Source organism: Cnephaeus nilssonii (assembly GCF_951640355.1).
Source record: "Cnephaeus nilssonii genome assembly, chromosome: 10".
NCBI classification, from domain to species: Eukaryota; Metazoa; Chordata; class Mammalia; order Chiroptera; family Vespertilionidae; genus Cnephaeus; species Cnephaeus nilssonii.
The window spans coordinates 38,406,847-38,433,680 of NC_137081.1; the positions used below are offsets into that span (position 1 = coordinate 38,406,847).

At 42.6% G+C, this 26,834-nt stretch overlaps 1 protein-coding gene and 1 pseudogene across 4 annotated transcripts in view; one reads left to right on the forward strand and one right to left on the reverse strand.

Annotated features, from left to right (window-relative positions):
- The window catches only part of UBE2E3 (ubiquitin conjugating enzyme E2 E3), an 89,097-nt gene that overhangs the window by 49,115 nt on the left and 13,148 nt on the right, over positions 1-26,834 (reverse strand). The window lies entirely within an intron of this gene.
- LOC307106502 (neurofilament light polypeptide-like) lies at positions 14,477-17,501 on the forward strand (annotated as a pseudogene). Its single transcript has 2 exons — positions 14,477-14,579; positions 15,294-17,501. The product of its transcript is annotated as a neurofilament light polypeptide-like (transcript).

Below are 26,834 nucleotides of genomic sequence, written 5' to 3' on the forward strand. Positions count from 1 at the left end.
ATTAACTATTACTGAGGAACATAAAGGATTAGATAGATCATTCTTTCTTAAAGATTCACAACAATATGAAAAAAAACTCATATACTAACTTTGTAGCCTAGGAATATTGAAAAGGTTAAGAGAAAGGTATATTATGAATGTATAAAATATACTGGATACTAGTCCATTTTATCATTCACTACCATAAAATATATACAAATCTATTACAAAAGGTTAAATTTTATCCAAATTTACACACATACTTACAGATCATGCATGGTGCCATTTGCAGAGGAGAGAAATGTAAACAAACGTAAAGATGCAGTATTAAATCATAACTGCATAAAATTAACTGTACTATATACTGTACTACTGTAATAATTTTGCTTCCACCTCCTGTTGCTATTGTGGCGAGCTCAAGTGTTTGAGTATCTGCTTAAAATGCCGTGTGATGCTAATCATCTCCCAGTGAGCAATTCATATCCCCAGTGAATTACACATCTTAGTAAAAAGGGATCTCTTGTGGCTCTTGCACAGTTTTCATCATGTTTAAATGCAATACCATAAACCTTGAATAACACCCTGGGATCCATACAAATTGCCACTAGTGATGCTGGAAGTACTCCCAAGAAGCAGAAGAAAGTCACGACATTACAAGAAAAAGTTGGATTGCTTGATATGTAGGTAGATTGAGGTCTGCTTCTGTGGGTGCCCGCCATTTCAAAATAAATGAATCCAGCCTAAGAACCACTGCGGTGGGAGTGGGGTGGGGGGAAGAGGGGGGAAGAAAAGGAAATTCCTGAAGACATTGCTGCAGCTTTTCGCACAATAGCTTTTTATCTTGTACTGAAATGCAGCTTTTATATGAGTGCAGGATAGCTATAAGAAAGGCATAACTGGAGACTCTAATATGATTCAAGAAAAATCAAAGTCATTGTATTACCAATTAAAGCAAAAGGAAGGTGAAGGATCTAAAGCTGGACAATTTATGCCAGCAATGGATGATATGATAATTTTAGAAAGAGGTTTGGCTTTAAAAAAAAATCAAAATAACAGCAGAAGCAGCTTCTGCCAACCAAGAGGCAGCAGATGAGTTCTCAGACACTATTAAGAAAATGATTGAGGAGAAAGGGTATCTGCCTGAACAGGTTTTTAATGCAGGCAAAAGTGCCCTATTCTGGGAGGCTGTATGTGTGTGTGTGTGTGGGGGGGGGGGGGGGGACGATATTTATTAGTAAGAAAGAGAAGCGAGCACCAAGATTCAAGGCAAGAGGAAGAGTCTAACTCTACTGTTCTTTTGCAAATGCAGTATGATTAGACTGCCCTTATCCATAAAGCTGCTAATACCAGAATCTTGAAAGGAAGAGAAACACCAGCTGCCAGTGTTTTGGTTGAATGACAATAAGAAGGCCTGGACAATGAGAACCCTTTTTCTGAATTGGTTCCATTGATGCTTTGACCCTGAATTCAGGAAGTACCTTGCTGGTAAGGGACTGCTTTTTAAAGTTCTTTTGATATTGGACAATGCCCCTGGCCACCCAGAACTCCATGAGTTCAACACCGAGGGTGTGGAAGTGGTCTACTTGCCCCCAAAAACAACATCTCTAATTCAGCCTCTATACCAGGGAGTCATTAGGACCTTTAAAGCTCATTACACATAGTACCCTCTGGGAAGGATTGTCAACACTATGAAAGAGAACTTGGATATAGAGAATATCATGAAAGTCTGGAAGGATTACACTATTGAAGGTGCCACTGTGTTATAGAAAAAGCTGTGAAAGCTATCAAACCCAAAACAATTATTTCCTGCTGGAGGAAACTGTGTCCAGATGTGGTGAATGACTTCACAGGATTTATGACAGAGCCAATCTAGGAAGTCATGAAATTGTGGATATTGCAAAAAAGGTTGGGGGTAAAGAGTTTCAAGGTCTGAATCTTGGAGAAATTCAAGAGCTGATAGACACCACGCCAGAGGAATTAAAAGAAGATGACTTGATGGAGATGAGTGCTTCCAAATCAGTGCCACGTGATGAGGAAGAAGATGTAGAAGAAGCAGTGCCAGGAAGCAAATTGACATTAGCTAATCTGGCAGAAAGGTTCCAATTATTCAAGACTGCTTGTGACTTACTTTACGACATAGAATTTTCATGATAGAGGCACTGAAACTAAAGCTAATGGTGTAGGAAGGATCTGTACAGAAACATTTTTAGAGAAATGAAAAAGCAAAGATGTCAGACAGAAATGATGTATTTCCATGAAGTTACACTGTGTGTGCCTGCCTCTCCTGCCTCCCCTTCCACCTGCTCCGCCTCTGCACCTCTGGGACAGGAAGAGCAAGGCCTCCTCGGCCTCCTCAGCTACACAACATGAAGACGTCAAGGAAGGCCTTTATGATGATCCACATCCACTTAATGAGCAGTAAGTAAACATCACGCCGTACAGTTAATAAACTTATCTGTTGTGTATGTGTGTCTTCACATGCACATCTAATAACTATCTGGCAAGAAATATGCGATGTTTTTGTGTCACCAGCACCATCATTACTAAGTATTCAAGTGCAAGACTTGTATGGAAGTGGATGGCCTATCCTTACACAGTGTATGGTGAGTGATATCCTAATATATAAAAAGCCAGGGGCCACCACGACCTAAACAACTAGACGGATGACCAAACAGCAGGCTGTGTGGGGCGACCAGGCCGGCAAGGGGGGCAGTTGGGGGTGACCAGGCCGGCAGGCAGGTGAGCAGTTAGGAGCCCGCAGTCCCAGATTGTAAGAGGGATGTCCAACTGCCGGTCCAACCAGCAGTTGGACATCCCCCGAGGCGTCCCAGATTGGAGAGGGTGCAGGCTGGGCTGAATTTCGTGCACCAGGCCTCTAGTTTAATATAAAATCAACAATGTTAGTTTTCTTACTGTTTTATAACTCTGCTTTCAAAGAATCACGTTATCTTACCATATGTGCCTCTCTGCCCCTACATCCCCCCACTCTCTCAAGTGGAAAAACTGTGCATCATTTTAAATGTAACAATGTTTCCAATACTGTATTATTAATATGGCTGTGATACTACATGCCATAAACATTTTATGACGACTCATTAACTGTAGGCTAGGCTACCATGAAGCAATTGTATAGATTACACTAGGCTACCATAAAGCAATCATATTGCTGTTTGTTTGTTACTGATGCATGAATTGTTACACCTGTAAATATATATGAATTTATTTTTCATGTTACGTTTTCATTTTTTATGTTTAGTGTTAGTAATACATATAACATTTACAGTGTTTTATATCATATAAAACAATACTGATATATATACTGACAGACAATATAAACTTATGGTCTCAGTAAATACAGTATATAGTACTATAAATGTGTTTTCTCTTCCTTATAATTTTCTTCACATTTTATTTTCTCCAGGTTACTTTATTGTAAAAATACAGTATATAATAGATATAACATACAAAATGTGTTGACTTATCTGTAAGGCTTTTGATTAACAGTAGTATATTAAATTTGGGGGGAGTCCAAAGTTATACATGGATTTTCAATGAACTGTGTGTGGGGGGCATGAGGGTAGCAATGTTTCTAACTCCCCCTTGTTCAAGTGTGATGTGAGACTCAATGACTTTTTTCAAAGACTATAAGGCAGAAGAATGGTCATAATAAATCAAATAATTTTTCAAACTTAGCTCTCAAGAAATAAAACCACAATTTCTCAGTAACTGTTTAATGTCTGCTTGTAAGAAGCTGGCCTGCCTTAAGCATGCTCAGAACACTGGCCCACTTTAATTATACCCTTTTCCCAAACCAAAGACCCTCCACTATTCTCACCACCAGACACTGTGACAGCCAGGCCCAATCTCTTGCTCTGCTAGATCCTTGAGCTGCCTGCCCTCAGCACTGCCCTAAATGTCTTGGAACTGAGAAACGTTTCCTTATACCATCAGGGCTGCAGTGTACATATATATATATCCCTAGAACTAAGTGGATTTTCCACCAACAGTCAGCTTCTATGCATGCAAACAAAATGCGACGGCCACTTTAACAACATACAAGACCAGTGCAGTATAGTAGTTCAGGGCATAAAGTCTGGAGCCAGTCTGCCTGAGTTCTAATTGTGGTTCCACCTTTTACCAACTATGTAATCCTAGGCAATTAATTTATCTCTCTGTGCCTCAGCTTTCTCATCTCAAAGTGAGAATAACATTCATCAAGCTGTTATGAGACTTGAAATAATGCCTGGCAAAAAGTAATCCTATCTAATAAAGAGGGAATATGCAAATTGACCATCATGCCATCACAAAGATGGCAGCACTCAGTCCCCTCAGCTCCGCCAGAGTCCCCTAGTCCTTTCAGCCCTGACAGAGGGAGGGGGTGGCAGGCTGCCGGACCCACCCTCAGGCGAGTCCGGCCACTCCTTGCGCCTGCTGCCAGAGTCCCACAGTCCTTTCAGCCCAGCCAGGGGGGCGGCAGGCACACGGTGCGGCCAGACCTGCCCTCAGCCCCCTAGGGCCAGCCCGAGGCGCAGGCAAGCCTCAGATGGCAGCTGCCCAGGCACCCAGGGCCACCCAAGGCTCAGGTAACCAGAGCCGGCCGAGGCTTGCGCTGCCAGCAGTGGCAGCAGCAGAGGTGTGATGGGGGCATCGCTTCACCCTGATTGCCAGGTCGCCTACCGCCTCTGAGGGCTCCCGGACTGTGAGAGGGGGCAGGCCGGGGTGAGGGACCCCCCCTCCAGTGCATGAATTTTCATGCATCCGGCCTCTAGTTGTTCAATAAATATAAGCAGAATTATTTGCAGTGTCCAGCCAAACCTTGTGTAGAAAAACAAAACCCTGCCCTGTCAGGGTAGCACAGTTGGTTAGAGCATTATCCAGTACACCAAAAGGTTGCGAGTTCGATTCCTGGTCAGGGCACATACCTAGATTGTGGGTTCAATCCCTGGTCAGGGCACAGATGGGAAGCAACTGATCGATGGTCTCTCTCACATCGATGTTTTTCTCTTTCATTAATTTTTTTTTCTCTTTCTCTCTCTCCCTTACCCTCGCTTTCTAAAAACAATTTAAAAATATCCTCGCCGAAACCGGTTTGGCTCAGTGGATAGAGCGTCGGCCTGTGGACTGGAAGGTCCCAGGTTCGATTCCGGTTAAGGGCATATACCTTGGTTGCGGGCACATCCCCAGTAGGGGGTGTGTGGGAGGCAGCTTGTCGATGTTTCTCTCTCTATCCCTCTTCCCTTCCTCCCTGTAAAAATCAATAAAATATATTTAAAAAAAAAAATAAAAATATCCTCAAGTAAGACTTAAAAAAAGAAAAACAAAACCCTTAACAACATAGTTGCCTAACTGATAGCCATCATATTTGTTTATACTGTAGAGAACCCATGATGTCATATGGAATAATTTATCACTAAGGCCAAAGTTTAAACTGATTAAATCTTGACACTTGTCAAGACCTACTATAAAAAGGCAGACTAAAGACTATTCTGAATATAAAATACTGCATTTATTTGGTTTTATTTTCAGTGTATGCTTGGTGAAAAAGCAAACTGACTCATTCCTATAGAAGCTTGGATAAAGGTTCAAGGCTCCATTCAATATGGCAGCCATTAGCCACATGTGGCTAGCAAAATTAAATTAAAACTTCAGTTCCTCATTCATACTAGGTGCATCTGAAGAGCTGAGTGTCCATGTGTAGCAGATATCAGACCTTGCTACCACTGTAGGAAGTCCTGTTGGACAACAATGGAGTACAGTCCTGCAGTAGCACCATCTGCTCCACTGGCCTCCACGCACCATGGTCTTGCCTCTCAGTGAGCAGTGGCAGACAACACGTGTGGATGCTGTGCTCCTCCAGAGGAGGTCAAGCTGGAGACCAAAGCAGATCCCATGGAAGGACCAATGGCCTAATTAATTTCAGCTACAATTTCCATCTCCTCATTAGAGAACAACAATGTTCTAGAGCTATGTGCCCAAGATAAAGGAAAAAAGAGATAATCAATTTTTACTTAGTTCACAGTTTTATTCAATTTCCTCCCCTTTCCCCCAGTTTAGTGTATTCTGTTTATAAAAGTGTTGTAAGATTTGTTTACCAATGGAGAGCAACAACTGGGATTGACTAAGCAGTTGTGTGGGAAACATGCTGGCCACGTTTCTCCCCATGCCATACCAACTACAGTCCAGATGAGGGAACAGAATTAGCAAACTGTTCCAAGGGGTGGTGGACATATAGGCTCTGATTTATGCAAATTATAATTCCACAGTTATGAAATCACCACAAACTGCTAGAATAGGATTATATAACCCTCTTGCCAAATCTGGGTCAAGGGAGTTGGTATGACTTTGGAGGACTGGGGAATAAAAAAGATCTGAGACTACATGGCTCAAAATATTACCAGCTCAGAGATGCCTCAAGCTAAATTAGTTCATTGTTTCATAACATTTCCAGGGCAGTATCTTGCAGAAAGGAGATTAAGTACTAAATATTCTAAATTTTGCATTACTTTTAAAGTTATTTTATTTTCAACTTTTCAAAGTGTTGACGTACTTACTAGTAGTACCTTAGCTCAAAGATTATTCTTTCAAAAATCAGTCTTATCTGAAGTATCAGAGAGCTCCCAAAGGGTTTCTAACTAATATTTATTATTTGCAAAACACAAATGTTTTCAGGTTGGATTTACTTATAATGAAAATATCTAACAAGGGTTGTCAGATTTAGCAAATAAAAATACATGATGATCTCTCTGAATTATTTCTTACAACTGCATATAAATTATAATTATCTAAAATAAAAATTTAATTAAAGAACATATGATATCCAGTTAAATTTGAATTTCAGATAAACATGGAAATTTAGCATAAGTATATCCTATATATATATTTGGAGCATATAAACAAATTCAATTTAATTAGGTGTCCTGTATTTTATCTGGCAACTAACTCTATACCTCAAAATTTTAGCCTTCATGGAATCTGAAAAGGCAACAAATGGAAGCTGACAAAATCTGAAATCACAATCAACATGGACAGTGTACAATAGACAGGAAGGTGAGCCTTTAAAACAAGTGAAGTGAGCCTTAGAGAGCAAAACTTAAGCTTCTGAATACAAATCCAATGCAAGAGAATCTTGTTGGAGGAATTTTTTCTGTATACATTGTGCTGCATTCCAGCCACACTGTTGATACAAATCCCAAATAGTACCACAAAACTGTGCCACTCCACCCATCCCGTTCTGGCTTGCTCCCAGAGTAGGGTTCTTTAGAAATGCCTCCTGATTCTGTCCCTACAGAAGGACTGGGATTGGACCCTCTCCCTTCCAGTTATGGCAGCCACCTAACAACCCTCAGCCCAACCTCTGGTAGTTAGATCAGTATCTTGGTTTAGATGTAACCATACATACAAGCCAAAATCCTGGCTATAGACTCTAAAAAAACTAACATAAGCAATTCAAGACATCTAGCTGAGGTTTAACCAAAAAGTACAGAAATACCTTAGAGATATTGTGGGTTCCATTCCAGACCACCAGAAATAAAGTGAATATCTCAATAAAGCAAGTCCCACGAATATTCTGGCTTCCCGATGCATATACTAGTAAAAGTTAGGTGTATACTATACTGTAGTCTTTCAAGTATGCAATAGCATTATGTCTAAAAAATGTACATACCTTAATTAAAAAATACTTTATTGCTAAAAATTTCTAACTATCATCTGAGCCTCAGCAAGTTCTAATCTTTCTGCTGCTGGAGGGTCTTGCACCTTGATGTTGATGAAAACACATCTGCGAAGGGCAATACAACAACAAAACTTGCTTTGGAAAAGTCACGCAAAAAAACTAATTAACCTAACTCTCTGTAAACAACTTTGCCATTCCACAATTCAAATAAATGTAATTTCATATTCACAAAAATATTTAAGACACAAATTTCTAAAAGATTAAGGCTATAAAAATAGATCTGTTAAATGGAGCAGAGAAAAATATACATTTATATAACCACAACAAATTCAATAGTTCTGTAACAAGATGCTATAAACCAGGGGAATCAACCCCAAATGCTCTCAAATGCCAAGCAGGTAATGTGAATTAGTTAAGTAAGCCAGCATACTAGGAACAATCAGGACTATGGAGAGTGCCTGCTAACTGATTTTGTTACTGAGTTCCATTCTCACTTGACTTGTGGCAACCCATTTCACATTTGCAGCCCTTCTCATACCTACATACTTCCAGTGAGTTAATGCTACCCAAGTCTCAGTGATAGAGCAATCACCTAGGCATGAAGCATAAGTACATAACACTTCACTCACCTCCCCTCTCCCATTGTCACTGACACAAGGATGAACCCAATTAGAGCTAATGGGATGCAATTAGAATTCTGACGAAAATACTGGGGCCAGGACTTTCACACTATTTCACACTATATCGGAACCTGAAGGATGTAGCTGGGAGGTACTAGCAGTTATCTTAGGACCACAATGAGAAAAGCTGTCTAATAATGAGCCAACCAAGAGGAAGCAGAGTTAGCAAATGGAGAAGTCAGGTGTTGATGGTATGGCTGAGGCCAACTCTACCCCGAACGTTTTGATTATGTGAAACAACTTATTTGGTTGTACCATTATTTAGTTACTAGAGGCCTGGTGCACAAATTCGTGTACCAGTGGGGTCCCTCAGCCTGGCCTGCAGGATTGGGCCTAAACCAGCTCTCCGACATCCCCCGAGGGGACCCAGATTGCGAGAGGGTGCAGGCCAGGCTGAGTGACCCACCAGTGTACGATCGGGGCCGGGGAGGGACACAGGAGGTTGGCCAGCCGGGGAGAAACTGCGGGAGGGCTCCAGGGCATATCCAGCCATCTCATTCAGTCCTGATCAGCTGGACCCAGCAGCAAGCTAACCTACCAGTCGGAGAATCTGACCCCTGGTGGTTAGTGCACATCATAGCGACTGGTTGACTATCTTCCCCCTGGTGGTCAGTGCACATCATAGCGAGCGGTTGAGTGGCCTTAACATATCAATAGCATATTACACTTTGATTGGTTCAACGGCTGACCGGACAGCAGGACACTTAGCATATTAGGCTTTTATTATATAGGATGCCAACAAATTCATATTTTTCTTAAGCCAGTGTGGTTTGAGTTTTCTACTACTCAACAAAATGAGTCCTGATTCAGGCATTCAAAGTCAATTTTAAAAAATAACTCACACACAAATACAGTGCTGAGTTTGGCTGACAGGTTCAGCCAGTATGCAAGTATATGCAAATATAAACTCTTGGGTTTTATTTAAAATTCTTTCAAAACATTTTCCTTCTAAAATATAGGCTACCGAAATTTTAAAAATACTAGCCTTCAAAACTACATTTGACCAAAGTCCAAAAAGCAACGGTGACCTTGGTTGTCACTTACAATATATGTTACTTTTTTTCACTATATAGCATACTATAATGCCTTGGCCTCTTTAAAAAGAAATAAGCCCTAACCATATGCATACAACACAAATAAATTAAAATATATTCTTTGTCATAGATTACTGTGCTAAACTGATTATCCTTATTTTTCACCCCCATTCCATATACACACTCTCACACAAGCAGACACCTCCTGCCACCAGAACATCTATTAGCCAGTATGATGAACAGCAAGACTTTTGGGATCAGACAGACTTGAGTTTGAATCTTGTTTCCATCATTGGTTAGTACGTCTTTAGACTAATTACATAACCTCTCCAAGATTTATTCTTCTAATTTCTAAAAAAATAATATCTGCTTGAGAGAACTGAGAAGTAAGTAACACATGTAAATTACCTACAAAGTACCTAGCATAGTTAAGTAATAGTTATTGTTTCGAATGGGCATGCATACCTGCAATTAAGTAACACTTGTCTTAACACACAAAAAAGGTAAATGGCAATCAAGATGTATAAGACTAGAAGTCTTGGAAAACATAGTCTAATTCTAACACGTACATACTATGTGAGAACAAATAAATTTTGTGGCATGGAACATTTTAATAATCAAATTTAGTGTTCAAAAACAGAAAATTGACTTATGGAATTACAGTAGTAAAAATAAATCACAATAAAAAAAACACACAGGGAACTAGCCATATCTTACTGAAAGTTTACATCAAATGAAGTCCAACCATAATTAGATTAAGTTAATTTTACATCTTGAGACAATATTATTCCTCCTGGAATTAAGTTCTTCAAAAGACATAATTTTAATGAATGTTATTTACAAAGTATTTATATAAAAGTCCAGAGAGAAAACACCATTTTTGCTCATTAGAAACATAACTATTGCTAATGGCAAGATTATCTATAAAAAGGTAAAGCAAATATATTAGTTCACATTTGCTTGAAAGGTATTAATATAAAAAACTAAACTCCTAACAAATAATATTTCAGCTTAGAAAACCAATGAAAATATATTTAAGTCCAATATAAGCTCCTTACTAAATAAACTCCATCTAGGAATCCTACTTAAGCTGAATACACTTCCCGTCACAAAAGTGAAGTTCATGATATACTGTCCACTTTCCAAAAACAAAAAGAGATTTCCTCTCAAACAAAAAGTATGCATGTGCTACCATAAGATCCCAATAATGAAAAATCATGGGCAGAAAGATATGTGTTTCAAAAAAAAATCCTTTGGAAAATAGCCTGCATTTCTGTATTTGGGTATTAAAGCTCTCTTTCAGACCTTTCACAGAGAATCACCACTAAAAAGGCTTATCATTAACCTTTTGCACTCGGATGTTGAGTGTGACTCGACATGGTTAGCATTAGAATAAAGGAATCGAGAAAAAAGCAAGCGAGTGCAAAGGGTTAATCTTTGTTTTACAAACGGAAGTATGCCCCAGTTCTTGAAATCTATGCACAATAGAAAGAGGCAAGAGGGAATAAAATATAAGTTGATCCATGACAGGTAAGAGGACACGGGGCAAATATTCTAAATCCAGACTTGTCCAAAACAGTACCTGTGGCTATGAAGCACTTACAAAGTCATTAGTGCTTAATATGTTGTTAATTGTAAAACACATACCAGATTTCAAAGGTATTATACAAAAGAAAGGTACAATAGCTCATTAATAATTTTATATTGTTTACATGTTAAAATAAATTTAGATGAGTTACTAAAAATACATTAAAATTAATTTCACATATTTTATTTTAACTTTCAATGTGGCTACTAAATAAACATTAATATATAATATAGATTATAACTGAAAATAGATCAGAAGACATTACTAGTGCTTTTATCACACAGCCAACAACTGACACACATTGTTACTAAAGCAGCAACCATTAAGAAAATCCATTCCAAGAGGTGACTAGTAGGCCAACCTTAAAGTCAACCTAATTCCTAGAACTTCATTAGCCAGCTAAGTGTAGAAGGCCCCACGTACTTCCAGCTAATGCCAACTGGGCTTCAAGCCCTTGAATCCCCATGTGCAACAGCTAGAAAAGTCCACCTTCCTTCTAAACTTACATTATTAAAACACTAAGACATGGACAAACATCACATTTTTATGACCAAATATTTAATAGTGAAGACAGTATCATCTTACCAGAGGATTAAAAAAATAAATTGTAAAATCTCCTTACCCATATTTGAAAGTAATATATTATCAGATTAGCAAGGTGAAGTGCATGCAGACCATTTTCCCCAGAACCATCCATTTCTTAATTGGTTACCCAAGCCTCTAACCACCACAACTCAAGTTATAGGCTAACCTGTTACTTCTAAATCCAAACTCCTCCTTCAATATCCTACAGAGATTTCCTATTGCCCTTAGATGTCAGGGTCCTGACCACCAGTTTTAAGAGGTCTGATGCTACTTCAGGCCTAATCTGTAATTTTTTTTCTTTTCTGTCTATTCCTTCCATTGTGCTTGAGCACACTTACTTACCTGGTGCTCCATTAACCCATCACTTCTCCAAGTCACCTGTTTTGTTATATTTCCACTTCTTGCTCCCCTACACATCATAGCAAGAAGGGGGACTTCCAGGACTCCAGGCAAAACAATTTTATTTTCCCCAGTAATTTAAGAAGCCCTTTAAATTCTACTTTTAACATACAAGCTTTCAACTTTCTGGAGGCTATAGTTATATCTCTCCCACCTATCTTTCCTGAATAAGTGACATCTTTGACCTTGTTTCTTCACACTGATTTACATTGAAGGTAATAATCTATATATATAAAAGCCTTAGCGACCATCGCAACCAAAACAACAGAACGGACAACCGAACAGGCTGTGTGGGGCGACCAGGCGGGCAGGGGGTTTAATGAGGGCTGACTAAACGACCGAGTAGCAGGCTGCGTGGGGCAACCAGGCCAGCAGGGGATTTAGTGAGGGACGACCAAACGACCAAACAGCAGGCTGTGTGGGGCAACCAGGCTGGTGGCGTGGGGACAGTTGGGGGCGACCAGGCCGGCAGGTGGGGCAGTAAGGGCGACTAGGCTGGCGGTGGTGGGGGAGTTAGAGGCGACCAGGCTGGCGGGGGGGGGGGGCAGTTGGGGGTGACCAGGCCATTGGGGGGGAGGGGGAGGCAGTTAGGGGTGATCAGGCAGATGAGCAATTAGGAGCCAATGGTCCCAGATTGTGAGAGGGATGTCCGACAGGGATCGGGCCTAAACTGTCAGTCGGACATCCCCTGAGGGGTCCCAGATTGGTGAGGGTGCAGGAGGGGCTGAGAGGACCCCCCCAATACAAATTTCGTGCACCGGGCCTCTAGTTCATTTATAAAACTCTAGAGCTTAGAATGAACTTTCCAGTCCCCTAACCTCCTGAAATATTATGCCTAAGTATTTTTTCTGAAGAGTTGATGCAAGCTTTCAATAGGTTTTTTAAACAGTCCAAGGAGTGCTACCCCTCTAATGTCATTTCTAATTTCTGCCTCTAAGAGCCTGTGTGAATTCATATCCTTCATCCACAATCATGAATCTTGATATATCATTAATATGAGTTAACACTTTATGAATAATACATACTCTCTGTAATACCACTACAAACATTTTTTCTGTGTTTAAAGTTTTTGTTCCTTTCACAACACTTACTTTACACATTGGAATTTCAATAATCTCCTTTATAATTTTGTTTATGGATTCAAAATTAAAGTTAACCTTCAGGGTCTAATCATGGCCACCAGACTGCACAACTCCAGGGGGTGTCATTCACACAGAATTCTGTGTTCAACTCAACACAGAGTGCAGAATGACACCCCTGGAGTTGCACAATGTGGATGTTCTGGACCAACCAACAATACGTATGTCCATTTTGCAAAGTTTTCCAATGATTTGACTCTTTAGAATATATTTAAGATTGTCATTCATCTGGAGCTTATGTTGTAAAAATTGTGATTAACAATTTTTTAAATCATGATTCATTTATTCCAATTTCACTTAGTAAAACATCTTAACTCTAGCTTTGAAAAGTTACTTTAACAGATTATTTTTTAAAGGTGTTTGTTCAATATACTTAGTCTCAATCTGAACTTCTATTCAACAAAACTTTAAAAATATGTATGTATCTTCTATGTGCTAGAAACTGGGCTAAATGCTGATAATGAAAAAGGCAAAAGATGGTTGCTGAAAACAAAAGTCTTAGTCTTATCAGGGAAATAATCAATTACTATACTGCATACTATTTTTTATTCTGTCCCACTCATCGTTGTTATTTGTGGACTAGAACTATTTTTTAAATCTTTGTATTAGAATTGGATCTAATATGTCGCTTTTCAAAATGCTCTTTTCATAAACATGCCTATTTATCTTCCACATAACAACTACTACTTACCATTATGTGCAACACATATCATGTATTTAATACCTAATCCACTAAAAGCAGATGAAAGAATTACTCTGAGAGAGGCGTTAAATAACTTGCTCAAAATCTCAGTTCTTTGTGGAGCTGGGACTTGAACTTGAATTTGTCTAATTCCAAAGCCCTTTATCTGAGTCAGCTGGCCTTCCTGGATGCACAGAAAGAACAATTCTTTTGGTGGGGGAAAGGATTACTCTGTCTTTGCCTTCAAAATATTTATACCTTTTCTTTTTCAAACTTCTTACCTAATGAAAGAGTAATATGCAAATCGACCGCACCCTTGCTACGCCCAAGCCACGCCCATCAGCCAATCAGTGTGAATATGCAAATTAACTCAACCAAGATGGTGGTTAATTTGCATATCAAGACAGCGTAGAAAGAAGCCAAGTGCTGCAGAAGGGAGCGAAGCTTCAGAGAAGCAAGCCGGCAGGGCCGGCGGAGAAGGGAGGCAAGCCGGCGCTGCCTGACTTAGCCCACACGGTCCAGGCCGCCATGGACCCGGCAGGCCTGGTGGGCAGCGCCTGATGTCACCCACAAGGTCCAGGCCATGATAGTGACCGGGCAGGCTTGGCAGGCAGCACCTGACGCTGTCCGCGGGGTCCAGGCGGTAATCGGGACTGGGCAGGCCCAGCGGACAGCGCCTGACATCACCCGCGGGACCAGGAAGCCATCGGGACCAAGCATGGCGGCATGGACAGCACCTGACTCTACCCGCGGGGTCCAGGGGGTGATCGGGACTGGGCTGGCCCGGCAAATAGCACCTGACGTCATCTGGCGGAGTCCAGGTGGCGATCGGGACCGGGCAGTTCGAGCAGGCATCGCCTGACGCTGCTCAGAGGGTCCAGGGGGCGATCGGGACCTGGCAAGTGGCATGGACAGTGCCTGACGCTGCCTGTGGGGCCGAGGGGGCAACCGGGACTGGGCAGGCAGCATTGACAGCGTCTGACGCTACCCGCGGGGTCCAGGGGGAGATCGGGACCGGGCAGGCGGCATGGACAGCGGCTGATACTACCCACGGGGTCCAGGCAGCGATCGGGACCGGGCAGGTGGCATGGATACCGCCTGACGCTGCCCGTGGGGTCCCTGCGGCAATCGGGACCTGGCTGGCGGCATGGACACCGCCTGACGCTGTCTGTGGGGTCCAGGAGACGATCGGGACCTGGCAGGCGGCATGGATAGCGCCTGACGTCACATGCGGGGTGCAGGTGGCGATCAGGACTGGGCAGTTCTAGCAGGCAGCGCCTGATGCTGTCTGTGGGATCCAGGGAGCTATCGGTACCAGGCAGATGGCATGGACAGCGCCTGACACTGCCCGGGGGGTCCAGGAAGCGATCAGGACCGGGCAGACGGCATGGATAGCACCTGATGTCACCCGCGGGGTCCAGGGTGCAATCGGGACTGGGCAGGTAGCGTGGTCAGTGCCTGACTTTGCCTGCAGGCTCCGTAGGCTGGGGTGGCCAGGGTCTCCGGGATCACTGTCTGCCCCTGGGCCACCTGAGGACACTGTGCCCTGCCCCACCACGCCCTGTCCCTGGAGAGGAGAGGGAAGTGGGCAGTTAGGAGGCACCGGGGCTCTGAAGTGGCTGGGAACAACCTGCAGGTGAGCTACCAGGAAGAGGTGCTGAACCATGAGGATGCAGAGGGCTGGCTGATGGAGGTGAGCAAAGGTGCAGATGAGGCGGCTCTTGCCAGCACTGAGCTGGAAAAGTGCATCGAAAGTCTGATGGACAAAATCGCCTTTCTGAAGAAGGTGCATGTCCAGTATGCTCAGATCTCCGTGGAAATGGACGTGTTCTCCAAGTCCGACCTCTCCACTATGCTCAAGGACATCCACACCCAGTATGAGAAGCTGGCTGCCAAGAACATGCAGAATGCCGAAGAATGGTACAAGAGCCGCTTCACCATGCTGACAGAGAGCACTGCCAAGAGCACCTACGTGATGCGGGCCAGCCACTACTCAAGGCCAAAACCCTGGAGATGGAAGCAAGCTGAGGCATGAAAAAAGCGCTGGGAAAGCAGCTGCAAGAGCTGGAGGATAAGCAGAACGCCGACGTTAGTGCTATGCAGGACACAATCAACAAATTAGAAAATGAGTTGAGAACCACAAAGAGTGAAATGGCAGGATATTTAAAAGAATACCAGGACCTCTTCAATGTGAAGATAGTTTTGGATATTGACATTGTAGCTCACAGGAAACTCTTGGAAGGTGAGGAGACCCGGCTCAGTTTCACCAGCGTGGGAAGAATAGCCAGCGGCCACTACCAGAGTTCCCAGGTCTTTGGTGATCTGCCTACGGTGGTTTACAGACTAGCTCCTACTTGATGTCTGCTCACTCCTTCCCTTCTTAATACACCAGCCACGTCCAGGAGGAGCAGGTCGAGGTGGAGGAGACCATTGAAGCTGCAAAAGCCGAGGAAGCTAAGGATGAACCCCCTTCTGAAGGAGAAGCTGAAGAGGAGGAAAAGGAGAAGAAAGAGGCTGAGGAAGAGGAAGGAGAGGAAGAGGAAGAAGGTGCCAAGGAAGAATTTGAGGACGCAAAGGAGGAAGAAGGAGGTGAAGGTGAAGGTGAAGGAGAAGATGCCCAAGAAGCTGAGGATGAGAAGAAAGATGAAGGTGCTGGGGAGGAGCAAGCAACCAAGAAGAAAGATTGAGCCCTCCTTTCCTTAATTATTTCAGGAATAATCGTCCCAAAACCAGGTCAACCCCGCCACCAACCAAGCAGTTGAGTTCCCAATACTATATGAATTAAGAAGTCAATATATATAACATTCTGAGGTGACTCAGGTTGGACATTAAATGTTATGCTATGACTTTTCTCTTTATGCAGAGTATCTGTTTGCTTGCAGAGTGGCTTCCTGGCTTGCTGCCAGCCTGTGCATGGTCCACGCTTATGAGTTCAGGATCTATGACAATGTGAATAATTCAGATGTTTACAATAAAAACACATGAATACACGAATTCACCAATGTTAATGTTAAACTTCATGGAAAAAATAGTCCTTTGAATCTTTGGTGGTTAGAAATTAAAGACCTCAAATCATGTGCAATAAACAGTAAATAAAGTTACACTGAATGACAAAAAAAATACATTAGGGGCCAGGAAACGTCAAAAGAACTGGGGAACCATCCCCAGATCAGGAAGGGAAGTCACAGGGTATATATTATTGCTATGAATACAGTATTTCCTACTACTTACAACATATACAATGTAATGTATTAGATGCCTTTCTATTGGATGAAGTATGTATTCTCATAGAGTAATACTGGTAGATATGTTATAGTTATGGCAGTATGTCATATCCTATCTATATTAATAAAAGGGTAATATACTAATTAGACCATGAGACCTTCCAGATGTCCTTCTGGACAAAGCCATGGTGGCGGGGCTGAGGCAGAAGCGGTTATGGGTGATCAGGCCAGGAGGGGAGGGCAGTTAGGGGTGATCAGGCTGGTGGGGGGTGGGGGGACAGTTGGGGGCAAGCAGGCCAGCAGGCAGAGTGGTTAGGGGAGATCAAGCAGGCAGGCAGGTGAGTAGTTAGGAGCCAGTAGTCCCACATTGCGAGGGGTTTATCCAACTGCAGGTTTAGGCCCGATCCCACAGGGGTCCCAGATTGGAGAGGATGCAGGCCAGGCTGAGGGACCACCCCTCCCCCCATGCACGAATTTCGTGCACCGGGCCACTAGTTATATTATAATCACAGTTGTTACATAACTACAATGTAACAACTGACTCCCCCCCCCCCGTCCCCCCCCCCCCCCCCCCCGGTTCACAAGTATTTTTAATAAACACAATATTGGCTTTTTGTTAAAGGAAAGCCTATTTTATTATTCTAAAAAAGAATTATCTTCTACTTCAATGTTTAAGTTGGGATTCCATCTAAATATATCAAATGATGCTCAACATCACAAGTGATTAGAGAAATGCAAATGCAAATCCAAACCACAACGAGATGCCACTTTACACCCACTAGGATGGCTATGATAATTTTTTTTAAAAAGAGCAAAAAATAAGTGCGGCAAGCACGTGGAGAAATTGGAACCCTCATACATTGTTGGTGGGGAAAGCAAAATAGTATAGCCTTTGTGAAAAACAGTTTGGGGGTTCTTAAAAACGTATACAGAGAATTACCATATGACACAGCAATTCCTAATTCTAAAAGCAGTATGCAAACACATGCATGAAATATGCATGAATAGTTCATAGTGGCACTATTCATGGTAGCCAATAGGTAAAAACAACCCAAAAGCCCATAACTAATGAATGAATAAAAATATACCAAATACTAGCCCTGGCTGGTGTGTTCAGTGGGTAGAGCATCGGCCTGCACACCGAAGGGTCTTGGGTTTGATTTCCAGTCAAGGGGAAATAGCTGGATTGCAGATTCCATCACAGGCCGTGGTTGGGGCACATGCAGGAGGCAACCAATTGCCTCCCTTCCACTCTCTCTAAAAAATCAATGGAAAAAATATCCTCGGGTGAGGATTAACAACAACAACAACAACAAAATATATACTAGAGGTCCGATGCATGAAATTCGTGTATGAGTAGACCTTCCTTCCCCTGGCTGCCGACTTCCCTCCAGCACCCGGGACCCGGGCTTCCTTCTGGCCACCAGCAGGCACCCGGAACCCAGGCTTCCCTCGCAGCCCCGGCTTCGTCTGGAAGTTCATCCAGAAGGACGTCTGGTCTAATTAGCATATTATGCTTTTATTATTATAGATATAGATATATATATAGAGAGAGAGAGAAAGAGAGCGCAAATACTTTTATTTCATATTGTGTATTTCTTGAAATACTTTTTCTTCTTTAGCCTATTATTGCAGTCAAAGGATTGGGAACTGCCATGCTATTCTTCACAGTCCTATAACAAACTTCCTTTGTTAAGGGGTAGTATTCTCTTTTACTAAATGAATTCTACTTTGTTTGTACATTTAATACTCCAGTTCATCTATGAGATTAGATAACTGCCATTTTGGTAGTAATGGTTATCATGCTTGGAGATTTAGATATTTGCCTCAAAATATGTTTAAGGTACTTTTCCATCTTTTCCTATGCTCTAGAATAAAAAATAACATGGGAAATACCTACCACTTAGAAATTTAAAACATCTTACTGGTAAATCTATAAACATATTTAACAAAATTATAAATTTTTAAAGTTATTTTATAAGTCTAATTTATATTTTCAAATGAATCATCCTCTGTTGATTATCTGAAGAGATGGCTGTTCGTTATTTTTTTTTCTTATTTTTATAATTAAAAACCTGTATTAGGGAGATTTAGGGGTCTCTCTGGTGCTTTCAGCTCACATCATCAACTTCCAAAGTTGTAACTTATTAAGTTATTTACTTCTATTTTCAGCTGTTTGCACCAAAATTTCATGCCTTCATTAACTCATTAGCTATGCAGACATGTGTACACAAGCCTTAATGTTTAGTAGACTCCTTCCACACACTTTTACCCATACTTTTTTATTATGACAGGCAATCAAAGTAGGGGGTGTTTAAGAAATAGTGAGCCATTACAATCAAGTAAGAAACATGGTCTTAACTGATCTCTAGCTTCACAGAGAATAAATGGTATTTCATTATCTCCCCTGCCCCTTCCCCACTCTCCACATCCCAACTAAGTCCTTAACCCTCAGAGTGCTCCTTTTCAAATTATGACTGGAAGGCTGATAGTACCTGAATCCTAAGAGACATGCTTCCTAAAATGCACACTCAGGCCTCCTTTGGACAACTGAATCAGAATCTCTGCTTTGGATAATTGTTGATTACAAGAATCTCTTGATTCACTAAGCCCAACCAATACTGCCCGAATACATAGCATCAGGGTAAGGTAACCCTGTAATTTACCATACAACCTAGGGCATTTCTGAAAGTGAAAGGAAATGCTATTAATAATTACACCAAGACAATAGATATAAACCAGGATATATGGTCCAAGCAGGGTTCCTGTGGTGCTTACACTCTGAGAATTTGGCTAGTTTTAGGATTACTTTCAACTAGTAAGTTTATTAAAATTATTCTAAAATGTAGTGCAAGAGCATTATACTAAGTCTAAAAACATTAAAAAAAAACACAAAAAACGTTAAGATCCATATCCAGTTCTGGTGCTCAGTCCAGATGGAAAGAAAGATCACATGACAAGAGGCAATAAGTAGCAGAAATAATGTGTGAGTCTCTCAAAAGAAAGAAGCAAGTTTTGAAATAGGCCTTAAAGGATCATCACTATTTGGAGGATGACAGCCATTCTAGACAATGAGAGATGATAAAGATGCAGAGCCTAGAAAACCCATGCTATCCCTGGGAGGTGGGAAACAAACCACTTTTGCTAGAACATAGGGCTTTTATAAGTAATGGAAAATAAAAATAAAGGTAAGTTAGGAGCCAGATGCGAAAATTTTGATGGACAACCACTGAGATTTCGGAGGGAATTCCAGAATCAAACAGCAGAGTTGACAAATACAGCATGAGTGCCCAGGGGAGATAAAAAAAAGGATAGAAGATACAAGGGTGAAAAAAGGATACATATCACACAGAGGAGGAAATAATAAATACTAAAGAAAAGGAAATAGGAGATAGAGATTTCAGGTATGGCAAAAAGTAAGTTGAAAGTAAAGAGACATGAAAATGTGGGAACCTAAAACAAAAAGAAATTAAAATAAGTCATGAAGAAAATATTACCAGCTAGATTACCAAATGGCATTATTAAAATAGAAAAGGAAAAAACAAATGAAAAAGATGAAAGACATACAAGACAGAAAAGTAGAGGAGGCTATATCTATCTATCAATAGATAGATAGACAGATTGATAGATATCAATAAATTAAAGATAAATGGGAAGCTAGATAGGGGATAAGGAGAGAAATGACAATTAAATGGGCTTTAATAATAAATCTTTTATAAACAGGAAGAGGTTAACAATTAGAAAGAGGCTGGCCCCGGCCTGCTAGCTCAAGTGTCCTGTATACCAAAAAGGTTGCAGGTTTGATTCCCGGTCATACAGGAGGCAACCAATCGATGTTTCTTTACTTCCATACCTCTATATCTGTGTGTCTGTCTGTCTGTATGTATGTCTCTCTCTCTCTCTCTGTCTCTCTCTCTTTCTCCCCCTCTTCCTCTCTCTATAAAATTAATACTCAATCCTCAGGTGAGGATTGAGAAGGGGTGATAGGAAGGAGGCAGGGATGGAGGGAGGGAGGGGAAGAGGGAGGAGCTAGAGGCAAAAGAAAAGAAAAAGTTCAGTTTGAGCCAATGGCCTTAGCAGAAACCTCCTGCTAATAACACAGGTTTTCCAATTAATAAAATTAAATTCACTAATAATGAAAAGATCAGAGGAATATACAAAGATACATATTTGCAAGAACATGGGTATATGTACATGTTAAGCTCATGCATAAAGTTCATATTTAGTATAAGACTTCAAAGTTTGCGGAAGGTGTAAAGAGTTAACTGCTAGAGGAAGAAAATACCATTTTTTGCATAGAAGATAATTACATATGCAGTAAAATCATACATATTTGGTCATGATAGACTTTACATAAGAAATCTATGACAAATTATTATACATTACTTGAAGCAACACTCTATAAAAATATTTTTGTTAACAACATTATGATTTGCTCTCATTACAATTGGAATCTAGACCAGTAATAACCCTTTATCCCCCAAGACATTTGGAATGAGAGGAAGGGGTAATTTCTGACAGCCACAATACTGGGAGGGGCTCTACTCAAATTTGGTCAGCAGAGTCCAGGGATACTCAATTATTTCCAAGTCAAAGCACAATCCAGTCCAAATGGCAAGGGAGGCCCTGATGAGAAACAGTGTAAGTAGACAAAGAAGGTTACTTGCCTTGTATATTTAGACTAGCGACCCGCCTGGGGCTCACCACGGGACCGAGTCAAGTCCCCACCCACCCACATGCACCTCAAAATCAAAATCGCGTGAGACCCAGACCCGGCCACCCCCCGCCCCCATTGGGCTAGATCCAGACCCGGCCAATCCCACCCTTGTCAAGCCCTGCTGGGCAGAGGGCGTAGCCTCAGGTCCCCTAGCCCAGACAGGGGCGGGGGGCCGTGCCTTGAGGTCCTCCGTCAAGCCTGAGGTCCCCTAGCTCAGCACCAGGACGGGAAACGTGCCTTGAGGTCCCCCATCAAGCCCTGCCGGATGGGGGGCGCGGCCTGAGGTCCCTTGGCCTGGTGCTGGGTGGGGGTAGCAGCCTGAGGTCCCCTAGCCCAGCACCAAGATGGGAAGTGCACCATGAGGTCCCCCGTCAAGCCCCGCCGGGTGGGGGGCACAGCCTGAGGTCCTCTGTCAAGCCCTGACGGGAGGGGGACACAGCCTGAGGTCCCCTGTCAAGCCCTGCCGGGTGGGGGACACAGTCTGAGGTCCCCTGTCAAGCCCCTTGGGGGCAGGGGAGGGCGTAGCCTTAGGTCCCTGCTGATTGCTCGTTAAGGCTCCTTATGGGAACCTGGCCTCAGCTGTGGGTGCAGCCATGTTTGTGATGGGAGTGATGAGCAATTTGCATATCCTTCTTTATTAGATAGGACAATAACATTAATTTTTAAAACTCAATTCTTGTGATAAATTAAGTTGACTCTAATAAAGGTCTTTGCATTCTACCTTGATCTATCTTATTTCAAAACTTAAAAACAGAACTCTAGTTCTAATAAAGGTATTTCAGTTATTTTAATGCTAAGATATTGATTGGCCCTTGACAAATGATGAAGAGGTGGCTAGGAGAATGCCATTTTTTTAAAACAGTAGCTTCAGTAAGTATTCCGTTTTCAAAATAATAACTAGGGCAAATGTTAAGTTGAATGCATTATTTGCATTATTTTACCACCAAATATATCCACGCAATTTTTATATACCCAAAGTTTCCTAAGGCAAAGCAATTTAAGTTGAAGCTTACTTAAAATTAAGAAGGTCTATCTATATATATAGAAGGCTAATATGCAAAGTGTCCCCACAGGAGTTCGACTGGGAGACTGGGAGTTCAATCATTCACTATGACGTGCGCTGACCACCAGGGGGCGGCACAGAATGAAGGAAGGCCCCTGCCGGCAGCCAGAAGGTAGGCCCCGATCGGCCCCAATCACCGGCCAGGCCTAGGGACCCTACCCGTGCACGAATTTCATGCACCAGGCCTCTAGTCTACATCTATAATAATAAAAGCATAATATGCTAATTAGACCAGATGTCCTTCTGGGACGAAGCCGGGGCTGCAGCCACGGGATCCAGGCAGCTGCGGCTGCGAAGGCCAACTCTTGCACAAATTTCATGCATCGGGGCTCTAGTCTATCCTATCTAATAATAGAGTAACAGGTAAATTACCATCACTCCGCTACGCCCACGATTGGGCGGCGGGAGGCTGGGGGGCGGGACTCGGGGTGGCCTATCCGGCCATTGAGAGGCACGGATCCGCTGCCACTGAGGGGAGCTACCCTGCTGTTGAGAGGCGCGGCAGCCCCCCTCAGCAGCCATTGAGAGGCGCAGGGTAGCCCCCCTCAGCGGCCGCGGACCATCAAAAGCGGGGGAGCTGGGTGCCTGTCCGCTCCGGCACCAGGCCTTTCAGAAGCCTCCGCCAAGCCGGAGGCTTCTGAAAGGCCTGGTGCACCAGCGGACAGGCACCCAGCTCCACCGTGAAAAGCGAAAGCGTGTAGGGGACCCTACACGTGCATGATTCAATCATGCACTGGGCCTCTAGTCCTACATAATAAAAAGGTAGTATGTAAATTACCATCACTCCGCTACGCCCACGATTGGGCCAGCGGGAGACACAGGGGGCGGGACTCGGGGTGGCTGGGGTGGTGATTGGGCCGGCAGGACACTGAACTCGCGTTGCCAGCGGCGACGCGAGCTCAGCGTCTGCGCCATGCCTGTGCTGCAGCACAGACGGGCCTCTGGGGCAGCGAGCCGGCGTTTTGGAGGTTTGGAGGCGGCGCCGGTGGGCGGGCGGTGTGGCTCCCGGGGGAGGAGTCTGGCGGCAGTTGGGCCGCAGGAGCGCGTGGCGGTGTCCCGGTGTCCACAGAGGACGCGGGTTTGCACGAAGGCAGAGCAGGCGCCAGCGGCCCAGCCTTCCTGGGCGGGAGGCGAAGGCAAGACCCCTGCCTGGGCTCCGGCCGCAGGAGGACCATGCCCCCGCCCCGCCTCGCCCTAGGGGCCCAGGGACTTCGGAGCTGCCGGCCACACCGGGTCCCGACCAGCGGACCGACAGCCTACACGTGCATGATTCAATCATGCACTGGGCCTCTAGTATATATATAAAAGCCTAAGCGGCCGGTCGTTGACTGTTTGACCGGTAGCTATGACACTCACTGACCACCAGGGGGCAGACACTCAACACAGGAGCTGCACCCTGGTGGTCACTGCACTCGCACAGCAGGAGCGCCACTCAGCTGACCAACGGGCACCAGATGCCGGGCTCATGGCTAGTGAGCCTACCGAGCACGAGCAGAGGCACAGTGCCTGGCCTGGCCTCAGGCTCCTCCCTGGCTGCCTGCTGTGGCCCAATCCCTGTAGGCCACACCAAGGGACCCCATCGGTGCACAAATTATAATGGCACTATACTGAAATACTGCAATGGATTGAAACACAGTAAATATAAGTTCACAATGATTCTGAAAAGGATACTAGGGAAACAACTTATTGTGAAAGAAAAATAAAAACAAAATTGGTAAACAAGCAAAAAATTAAGCACTTATTCTGCCTTCATTTATGTAACTTACCCAACTGAGTAACCAAATACTTGTAGGTAAGTTTCTCTTTAGAGATATATTCCAATGACTGCCAGTATCCCAAAGACCACCAGAACTTATGTGTCTCCTGACAGAAAAGCACATTGCTACCGTTGAAGCAGCTTTGTCCAAAAAATAATAATAATAATAATAATGTCACACCTGAATTTAAGCAAGCCTTTTTTTTTATTACTTTTAATATGTTTTTATTGGTTTTAGAGAGAGAGGCAGGGAAAGGGAGAGATAAAAACATTGATGAGAAACAGTAATCAGCTGCCTCCTGCACACCCCCCTCCTGGGGATCGAGCCTGCAACGTGGGCATGTGCCCTGACTGGGAGTCCAATCGGTGACCTCTTTTATTGGTGCATGGGATGATGTTCAACTAACTGAGCCACACTGGCCGGGCTTGATCAAGCCTCTTGACCCAACTCCCAAATTTACTGGAAACACTGAACACAAAGAAAGACATTAAACTACACTATAGGAATGCACTAAGCCATATCCATAGTCTGAGAAACAGCCTCATTTCTTCATTAAATAAATTTCAAAAATGAAAAAAAAAGAGGGAATGTAAAGATTAGAATATAAAAGACATCAACCAATCACAATGTGTCTACTTTATTTGAAAACGGATTCAAATAAGTTGAGGAGGAGGAAGGTAGGGATTTTCTAGGACATCCATGAAATACTTGTAAATCTGAACAGTGACTGACCAAGGAACTTTGATAAAATTGTATATGTGTTGTCCGGGCCGGTGTTCCCAATGGTTAGAGCATTGTCCTGTGCACCGAAGGGTTAAGGGTTCTAATCCCAAATCAAGGGCAGGTACCTTGGTTGCAAGTTCCATCCCTGCCTAGGTTGAGCCGAGTGCAGGAGGCAACCAATCAATGTCTCTTTCTCACAATGTCTCTATCTCTCTCTCTCTCCCTCCCCCCTCCATCCCTCCTTTTCAACTCTCTAAAAATCAAAGGAAAAAATATCCTCAGGTGAGGATTAAGAACAACAAAAAATTTTAGATGTGTTAATGACATTGTGGTTAAGTAAAATGGAGTCCTTAGTTTTTGAAAATGCACACTTGAAATATCTGTTCTTAAAAATGCAGATTAAATGATGTCTGCGATTTGCCTCATTATAATACGGAAGGTGAAATGGGAGGAGTTTATAAATGAAACAAGGTTGGTCAGGGTTAGTAACTATTCAAACTGGGTGAAGGCTCCATGGGGATTCATCATACAAGTCTGTTTATTTTTGTATGTTTCAAGTTCTCCATAATAAAAAGTTAATTTTCAAAAATTAAGAAACCTCAGCAGGAGGGAAAAGAGATCATTTGCAGCATATTTATTTTAGGGTTTAAAAACAAAATGAATACTCGGCACAGTCCTCTAATGGATGTGAAGATATTAGGCATCTGGGAGGATATAACAGAAACGTATTTTAAATTTTTAAACAGACACTGGTGTAAATAAAATAAAGAAAATCTAAAGGTACACTAGTTAAAACTGCCACTGAATTCCACATAGATCACAAGCATCTAAGTTTGTGTTTGAACCCTTCAAAATGCCAGATTTTCCCTCATTATTATAGCAAATAAATTTACTACAAGCATATACATCTCAAATCCAACAAATATTACCAATACCCTTAGAAACAAGTGTGAAATAAAAATAAAACCATAAAGCTAAGGCCTTATGGTGCCCTCTATATTTTGTTGTTGCTTGTTTAAATTGAGAAGACTACAGAAAGCCACAGGAAGCTATAAACAATATGTAGTCACAATCTTCTATGATCAATTCTCTAAGGGGACCCTGAATAAATGGATTCTTGACCTACTAAAATTTAATGTGAAAAAATGATCCATTTGTAAAGGACCTATAAGATCGTAAATGGCAAAGCAAACTACAAATAACCACCCTCAGAAAGGGGATGAATGGTGTTTACAAAAAGTGAGACCATAGATGTAACGGGAGGATCATCATGGTGATTTATAAGTAAAGGAAAATAAAATAAAAAGGTAACAAAATTCATGTTTCCCTAGGCCTTTCATTCAGACCAAAACATGTGGAGCTATACTCCCAAAAGCAATTTCAGACTAGAGATGTCTTTATTTTTCCCCAGACAAGCAAGAAGTTAAACAGAATGACAAAGTATATTTGCTCTGGGACAGTGAAGCAGCAAAGAAACTTTGGAATGGCACAAATGACCCAAATCCCTCCCAAACAGGCAAACTAAACCTCGGACAATGAAGGAACACAGCACTATTGCAATTCCTTTCAGAGTTTTATTTGTTGCAAATAGC